The sequence below is a fragment of the Gorilla gorilla genome, chromosome X, assembly GCF_029281585.2.
Source record: "Gorilla gorilla gorilla isolate KB3781 chromosome X, NHGRI_mGorGor1-v2.1_pri, whole genome shotgun sequence".
NCBI classification, from domain to species: domain Eukaryota; kingdom Metazoa; phylum Chordata; class Mammalia; order Primates; family Hominidae; genus Gorilla; species Gorilla gorilla.
Genome location: NC_073247.2, coordinates 94,709,928 through 94,719,165, shown reverse-complemented (window position 1 = coordinate 94,719,165; position 9,238 = coordinate 94,709,928). Strand labels below are relative to the sequence as shown.

General features: G+C 36.5%; 1 pseudogene; it reads right to left on the bottom strand.

The window, feature by feature from the left end:
- Nucleotides 1–356: 356 nt before the first annotated feature.
- LOC101129082 (cysteine protease ATG4A-like) lies at nucleotides 357–1,552 on the bottom strand (annotated as a pseudogene).
- Nucleotides 1,553–9,238: the final 7,686 nt, after the last annotated feature.

Below are 9,238 nucleotides of genomic sequence, written 5' to 3'. Positions count from 1 at the left end.
GTTCTTAAAGCAAGCTGAGAGTTGCTGCCTGTTTTCCAGATGTCCATCTCCTCATTACAGAAGCTGAAGACTTGCTGTAGCCATGTAAGACAAGCTGGGAAGCAATCAACTCCTCATCTCTCTGCTCCTAGGCTCCACGATTGTTCTATTTCTTTCTGGGAAAGGGTTACTGTCATTTGTTTTTTTTTTTTTTTCTGAGAAACAGTGATTGGCTCAGTCATGAATACTATCGAATTTGTATGCTATTTTTATATCAGGAACTTGCTGACTAGAAAAGTTTTATGTAAAAAGTTCATGTTTTTATGGTGCCAGATGGAAGACAGGCCTCCAAGTTGAGATCCCGGGATTCTACACATTCAGAGTCTCAAAATTTCCTCCAGATCAAACTCCTCCAGTTGTTCAGTAGAGTCAATGAATTATGCCCCAGTGGTTGTCACTTCTGGCTTGGCTGGAGGTACAAGGCGAGGCCAGTGCAATGGATGTTTCCGAATCAATTCAAACATCTTTAAATGCTCCTTTAGAATTTCCTTCTGAACAAGGCTATGCCAGTTATTAAAGTCTTTTTCTTATTTTCAGAAAAATCCCAATGCAACTGAAGGATCCAGGTTCAGTATGTTCATTCGCTGTGGGGACTGCAGGCAATGGAAAGTCTGGTCATCAACTGTTTCATTCTCTTCAGTGTTGACAAAGGTCTGGGTTGTGTGAGGGTCCAAGAAGATGAGCTTATCAACTAAGAATTCTTTGAAATAATAGGCATTATTTGGTTTTTCTCCTAATGCCCCTAAAGACTGTGGCATCTTAAAATACTGTTTGAATGCATCAACATAGACAGGGTTGTTTTGGTTTATGCCCAGGCAAAGGGGCATAATAAGCAGCAGGGGTTTCCAGGCTAGGCAGTAGGTGGAGGTGCCCTTACTCTAGTTTAAAGCAGTCAGAGAATCAGGAGGCCTGTCACGGTCTGTGTAAGCACTCAAGGGAAGGACACAGCACATTTTTTGATATCTTCAATGACCACTGTTATCCATTGAAACACAAAGAGCCAAGGAATTCCATTCATCAAATAAAGCGAGTTTTTTATTAACATCTGTGCAACTGTATTTGGTCCAAACCATTCTCCAATTGATTTCCCGTCTCCTACACCCATTTGTGCCATTTGATGGATAGTGTAGCAACAATTTTTTCTCTCTAAGAAGCACTGTAGGATCCATTGGTATTTTATTGTTGTTGTTGTTGTTCTTTTTGTTATCTCCCAATAACAGTCCTTTCCCAAGTGTCTACATATAAGGGCTTGAGCCAGCATCATCTGTCCACAGCATGGCATACATCCCCAACCAGCATCTGATGAAGGGCCCGTTCCCCAAATTGGTGAAAATTTCCTTCTGTATGTAAACTATAGACAAACACTTATATCAGACAAGAGCTTAGATGTTTCTGTTTTAATAAGATGCTGCTTTTCTAAGATCCATACCAGCTCATCTGTATCTAAATATTCTTCGAGGTATTCAGTGAAAGTAGTAATCTGGTTTTCATACTTCGATAAAACTGACTCCATTCTCCAGCTGTCATCCTGGGCCAATTCCACCAGCAACCTGGTGGAATAGCTTCTGCACAACAAAATAAACCATCAACAGAATAAACAGGCAACCTAAGAGTGAGAGAAAATATTTGAAAACCATGCATCTGACAAATATCTAATATCAAGAATCTATAAGGAACTTAAACAAATTTACATGCCAAAAACAACCAACCACATTACAAAGTGGACAAATAATGGGAACAGACACTTTTCAAAAGAGGACATACATGTGGTCAACAAGCTTATAAAAAATGCTTAACGTTACAAATAATTAGAGATATGCAAATAAAAAACATGGGGAAATATCATCTCACACCAGTCAGAATGGTTATTGTTAAAAAGTCAGAAATAGCAGATGCTGGCAAGGTTGTAGGGAAAGAGTACTTATAAACTGATAGCACAAAGAAAAATTACTTCAGCCATTGTGGAAAGCAGTGTGGTGATTCCTTAAAGAACTTAAAACAGAACTACAATTTGGCCAGCAATTCTGTTGTTGGGTATATACACCAAAAAATGTAAATCATTCTACCATAAAGACATATGCATGTGTATATTCATCACATCATTATTCAAAATAAAAAGACATCAAATCAACCTAAATGCACATCAATGGTAGACTTGGTAAAGAAAATGTGGTACTTATACACCGTGGAATACTATGCAGCCATAAAAAAGAACCAAATCATGCCCTTTCCAGCAACGTTAATGGAGCTGGAGGCCATTATCCTAAGCAAATTAACAAATAAACAGAAAACCGAATGCTGCATTTTCTCACTTATAAGTGGAAGCCAAACATCAAGTACATATGGACACAAAGAAGGAAGCCAGAGTCAAGCCTATCTGAGGGTGGAGGTTGGAAGGAGGGTGAGGATCAAATAACTATTTATCAGGTACTATATTTACTATCTAGGAAAGAAAATACGCATAATTTATTCATATAGCAAAGTTGCACATCTTTCCCCTGAAACTTAAACAATGGCTCTAAAAAAAACTACACATTTTGTTGAGCATTCTATAAAAGTTGTTTTCTAAAAGATAAATAGAGCCAGGCATGATGGGTCACACCTGTAATCCCTGCATTTTGGGAGGCCGAGGCTGGTGGATCACCTGAGGTCAGGAGTTCGAGACCAGCCTGGCCAATATGGCGAAACCCCATCTCTACTAAAAATACAAAAATTAGCCGGGCAGGGTGGCACAACCTGTAATCCCAGCTGCTCAGGAGGCTGAGGGAGGAGAATCGCTTGAACCCAGGAGACAGAGGTTGCAGTGATACGAGATTGCCCCACTGCACTTCAACCTGGGTGACAGAGCGTGATTCTGTCTCAAAAAAAATAAAATAAAATAAAATAAAAATAAAGTAAATTAAATAAATTAAAAAATATAAAAGGTAAATAATCTTGAATCCTGATTTTATTTTGTTCATGTTCATGAATGAACAACACAGTAATTCAGGACCTGTAAACAAAATTGGGAAGAAAATGATTTTAACAGATTGAATGATAAAGGTAGTAACAAATATGTAACAAAGATGTTATAAATGAAGAATACACCAAAAAACTAATGCAGATGCGTATCTCATAAATTTAGGAGCAAATAAGACCTGACTAGTCAGTACAAGTGTATAAATAAGAAGAGGCCAATTATACATTTTATATAGCATATGATTTTCAAGCCTAATACTTGGGGAAAATCTCAAGTTCTAGAATTTGAGTTAAAAATTAGTTACTTAGTCCTGGATGTTTTCGGTTGGTGGGCTATTAATTATTGCCTCAATTTCAGAGACTGTTATTGGTCTATTCAGGGATTAAGCTTCTTCCTGGTTTAGTCTTGGGAGAGTGTATGTGTCCAGGAATTTTTCCATTTCTTCTAGATTTTCTAGTTTATTTGTATAGAGGTGTTTATAGTATTCTCTGATGGTAGTCTATATTTCTGTGGGATCGGTGGTAATATCCCCTTTATCATTTTTTTATTGCCTCTAATTGATTCTTCTCTCTTTTCTTCTTTATTAGTCTTGCTAGCGGTCTATCAATTTTGTTGATCTTTTCAAAAAAACAGCTACTGGATTCATTGATTTTTTGAAGGTATTTATTATTATTATTATACTTTAAGTTCTAGGGTACATGTGAATAATGTGCAGGTTTGTTACATATGTATACATGTGCCATGTTGGTGTGCTGCACTTGTTAACTCGTTATTTACATTAGGTATATCGCCTAATGCTATCCTTCCCCACTCCCCCCACCCCATGACAGGTCCCGGTGTATGATGTTCCCCACCCTGTGTCCAAGTGTTCTCATTGTTCAGTTTCCGCCTATGAGTGAGAACATGCAGTGTTTGTTTTTCTGTCCTTGCGATAGTTTGCTCAGAATGATGGTTTCCAGCTTCATCCATGTCCCTACAAAGGACATGAACTCATCCTTTTTATGGCTGCATAGTATTCCATGGTGTATATGTGCCACATTTTCTTAATCCAGTCTATCATTGTTGGACATTTGGTTTGGTTCCAAGTCTTTGCTATTGTGAATAGTGCCACAATAAATATACATGTGCATGTGACTTTATAGCAGCATGATTTATAATCCTTTGGTTATATGCACAGTAATGGGATGGCTGGGTCAAATGGTATTTCTAGTTCTAGATCCTTGAGGAATCACCACACTGTCTTCCACAATGGTTGAACTAGTTTACAGTCCCACCAACAGTGTAAAAGTGTTACCATTTCTCTACATCTTCTCCAGCACGTGTTGTTTCCTGACTTTTTAATGATCACCATTCTAAATGGTGTGAGATGGTATCTCATTGTGGTTTTGATTTGCATTTCTCTGATGGCCAGTGATGAAGAGCATTTTTTCACGTTTCTGTTGGCTGCATAAATGTCTTCTTTTGAGAAGTGTCTGTTCATATCCTTGCCCACTTTTTGATGGGGTTGTTTGATTTTTTCTTGTAAATTTGTTTAAGTTCTTTGTAGATTCTGGATATTAGCCCTTTGTCAGATGGGTAGATTGTAAAAATATTCTCCCATTCTGTAGGTTGCCTGTTCACTCTGATGGTAGTTTCTTTTGCTGTGCAGAAGCTCTTGAGTTTAATTAGATCCCATTTGTCAATTTTGTCTTTTGTTGCCATTGCTTTTGGTGTTTTAGACATGAAGTCCTTGCCAATGCCTATATCCTGAATGGTATTGCCTAGGTTTTCTTCTAGGGTTTTTATGGTTTTAGGTCTAATATTTAAGTCTTTAATCCATCTTGAATTAATTTTTGTATAAGGTGTAAGGAAGGGATTCAGTTTCAGCTTTCTACATATGGCTAGCCAGTTTTCCCAGTATCATTTATTAAATAGGGAATCCTTTCCCCATTTCTTGTTTTTGTCAGGTTTGTCAAAGATCAGATAGTTGTAGATGTGTGGTATTATTTCTGATGGCTCTATTCTGCTCCATTGGTCTATATCTCTGTTTTGGTACCAGTACCATACTGTTTTGGTTACTGTGGCCTTGTAGTATAGTTTGAAGTCAGGTAGCATAATGCTTCCAGCTTTGTTCTTTTGACTTAGGATTATCTTGGCAATGCGGGCTGTTTTTTGGTTCCATATGAACTTTTTTTTTAATAGATTTTTTTATTTATTTATTTTTTTTTATATTTTTTATTATACTTTAAGTTTTAGGGTACATGTGCACATTGTGCAGGTTAGTTACATATGTATACATGTGCCATGCTGGTGCGCTGCACCCACTAACTCGTCATCTCCATATGAACTTTAAAGTAGTTTTTTCCAATTCTGTGAAGAAAGTCATTGGAGGCTTGATGGGGATGACATTGAATCTATAAATTACCATTGGCAGTATGGCCATTTTCACAATATTGATTCTTCCTATCCACGAGCATGGAATGTTCTTTGGTTTGTTTGTGTCCTCTTTTATTTCGTTGAGTGCTTTGTAGTTCTCCTTGGAGAGGTCCTTCACATCCCTTGTAAGTTGGATTCCTAGGTATTTTATTCTCTTTGAAGCAATTGTGAATGGAAGTTCACTCATTATTTGGCTTTCTGTTTGTCTGTTATTGGTGTATAGGAATGCTTGTGATTTTTGCACATTGATTTTGTATCCTGAGACTTTGCTGAAGTTGATTATCAGCTACAGGAAGTTTTAGGCTGAGACGATGGGGTTTTCTAAATATACAATCATGTCATCTGCAAACAGGGACAATTTGACTTCCTCTTTTCCTAATTGAATAACCTTTATTTATTTCCCTGCCTGATTGCCCTGGCCAGAACTTCCAACACTATGTTGAATAGGAGTGGTGAGAGAGGGCATCCCTGTCCCATGAACACTTTTAGAGATTGAGACACAAAAGAATATTTAAAAGATCAACAAGTCTAGAAGCTGGTTTTGAAAAAAAAATAATGAGATAGGTAGATTGCTAGCTAGACTAATAAAGAAGGAAAGACAGAGGACTGAAATAAACACAACTAGAAATGACAAAGGGCATATTACCACTGAACACACAGAAATACTAATGACCATCAGCAAGTACTATGAACACCTCTGTACACACAAGCTAGAAAATCTGGAAAAAATATAGATAAATTCCCGGATACATACACAGTCCCTACACTAAACCAGCAAGTAATTGAATCTCTAAACATAACAAAACGAGCTCCAATTGTATCAGTATTAAATAGCCTACCAACCAAAAAAAGCCCAGCATCAGACAACTTTATAGCCAAATGCTACCAGATGAACAAAGAAGGGCTGGTTTTATTCCTACTGAAACTATTCCCAAAAATTAGGAGGAGGGTCTCCTCTCCTACTCATCTATGAGGCCATCATCATCCTGATACCAAAACTTGGCAGACGCACAACAGAAAAAGAAAATTTTAGGCCAATATCCTTGATAAACATCGATGCAAAAAACCTCAACAAAATACCAGCAAACTGTATCCAGCATCACATAAAAATGCTAATCCATCATGATCAAGTAGGTTTTATCTTTGGGATACAAGGGTGGTTCAACATATACAAATCAATAAACACAAGTCGTCACATAAATACAACTAAAGATAAAAACCAAAAAATCATCTCATAGATGCAGAAATAGCTTTTGATAAAATTCAACATGTCTTCATGGTAAATACTCTCAACAAACTAGGTACTGAAAGAACATACCTCAAAATAAGAGCCATCTATGACAAACCTACAGGCAGCATCATACTGAATGGGCAAAAGCTGGAAGCATTCCCCTTGAAAAGTGGCACAAGACAAGGATGCCCTCTGTCACCATTCCTACTCAACATAGTATTGAAATCCTAGCCAGAACAATTAGGCAAAATAAAAAAATAATAAAGGGCAACCAAATAGCAAGGGAGAAAATCTAACTACCCCTGTTTGCAGATGACATGGTTCTATATCTAGAAAACTCCATTGTCTCTGCCCAAACACTGCTTGAACTAATAAGCAACTTAACAAAGTTTCAGGATACAACATCAACATGCAAAAATTACTAGCAATCCTACATATCAACAACAGCCAAGCTGAGAGCCAAATCAGAAATGCAATCCCATTCACAGCTGACATAAAAAGAATAAAACATCTAGTAATACTTCTAACCAGGGAGGTGAAAGATCTCTACAGTGAGAATTATAAAATACTGGTCAAAGGTATCAGAAATGACACAAACAAATGAAAAAACATTTCATGCTCAGCAATTAATATATTCAATGGTACAATAGTATACTTATCAAACTACCACTGACATCATTCACATAAGTAGAAAAAAATATTTTAAATTCATAGGGAATGAAAGAAGACCCTGGACAACTGAGGCAATTCTAAGTAAAAAGTACAATGCAGAGAGCATAACACTACCCAATTTCAAGCAATACAACAGGGCTAGAGTAACCAAAACAGCATGGTACTGGTAGAAAAGCACACAAATAGACCATTTGAACAGAATAGAAAGCTCATAAATAAGGCTGCACACCTACAAACATCTTATCTTCGGCAAATCTGACAAAAACAAGCCATGGGGAATGGACTCCTTATTCAGTAAACAGTTCTGGGAAAACTAGCAAGCCATATGCAGAACTTTGAAAGTGGATTTCTTCCTTACACCATATACAAAAATCAACTTAAGATGTATAAAAGACTTAAATGTAAAACTCAAAACTATAAAAACCCTGGAAGACAACCTACACAATATCATTCAGGACATAGGTACTGGCAAAAATGTGGTGAAAAAGACACCAACAAAAATTGCAACAAAAGCAAAAATTGACACATGGGATCTAATGAAACTAAGGAGCTTCTGCACAGCAAAAGAAACTATCAACAGAGTAAACAAACAGTTATAGACTGGGATAAAATGCTTACTAATTTTGCATCTGACAAAAGTCTAATATCCAGCATCTGTAAAGAACTTATACAAATTTACATGAAACAAGCAACCCTATTTAAAAGTGTGCAAACAACATGAACAGATATTTTTCAAAAGAAGACATACATGTGGCCAAGAAGCATGTGAAAGAAAGCTCAATATCACTGATCATTAAAGATATGCAAATCAAAACCACAATGAGATACCATCTCACACCGTCAGATGGCTATTTTTAAAAAGTCAAAAAATAACAGATGTTAGCAAGGTTGCTGAACAAAGGGAACACTTACATACTGTTGATGGGAATGAAAACTTCGCAACCATTATGGAAAAGCAGTGTGGCAATTTCTTAAAGAGCTGCATATATCCCCAAAGGAATAGAAATCATTCTGTCATAAAGACACATGCACACGTATGTTCATTGCATCATTATTCACAATAGCAAAGACATGGAATCAACCTAAATGCCCATCAATAGTCTACTTGATAAAGACAGTGTAGTAGATATACACCATGGGATGCTATGCAGCCGTAAAAAAATGATATCATGCCTTTTACAGGACTTGTGTGGAACTGGAGGCCATTATCCTTTGCAAACTAATGCATAATCAGTAAACCAAATACTGCCTGATATCACTTGTATGTAGGAGGTAAATGATGACAGCACATGGACACAAGGAGGGGACAACAGACACTGGCCCCTGCCTGAGGGTGAATGGCAGGAGGAGAGAGAGGAACAGAAAAATAACTATTGGGTAGTAATAGTTATTTTTATATTATAAAAATATTAAATATATTTAAATATAAGTAGGTTTAGTATCTGGGTAATGAAATAATCTGTACAACAAACCCCTATGATTTGAGTTTACCTAGATTACAAACTTGCACATGTACCCCTGAACCTAAAATAAAAGTTTAAAAATATGATTAACTTTATTTTAACTATTTTAACTTGCTGACTGCCTGATGTGGGTCCTTTAAATAGCCTTGCTGTTGAATTTTGCTCTTAAAGCTAGCTGGTAAGAACATAATTGGAAATATCTGGAGCAAGCAAAATATAGGAACCTTCACTAAGAAACAGAGATCAAGAAAGAAGAGTTTTCCTAACAGTTGAAGAAAATGTTTTAGAAAAATACTGTTCCAGAGAGAAAGAAACTAATGAATAAGTACAGAGAAGAAAGTAGTTCATGATGAAATACAGAGACAGAAAGTCAGGAAGTTGTCATCTTGAAAATAAATAAATGATTAAAAAACAAACTGCAAAGAACAAAACAGAAAAAAAATAAATAGAAGATTAAAA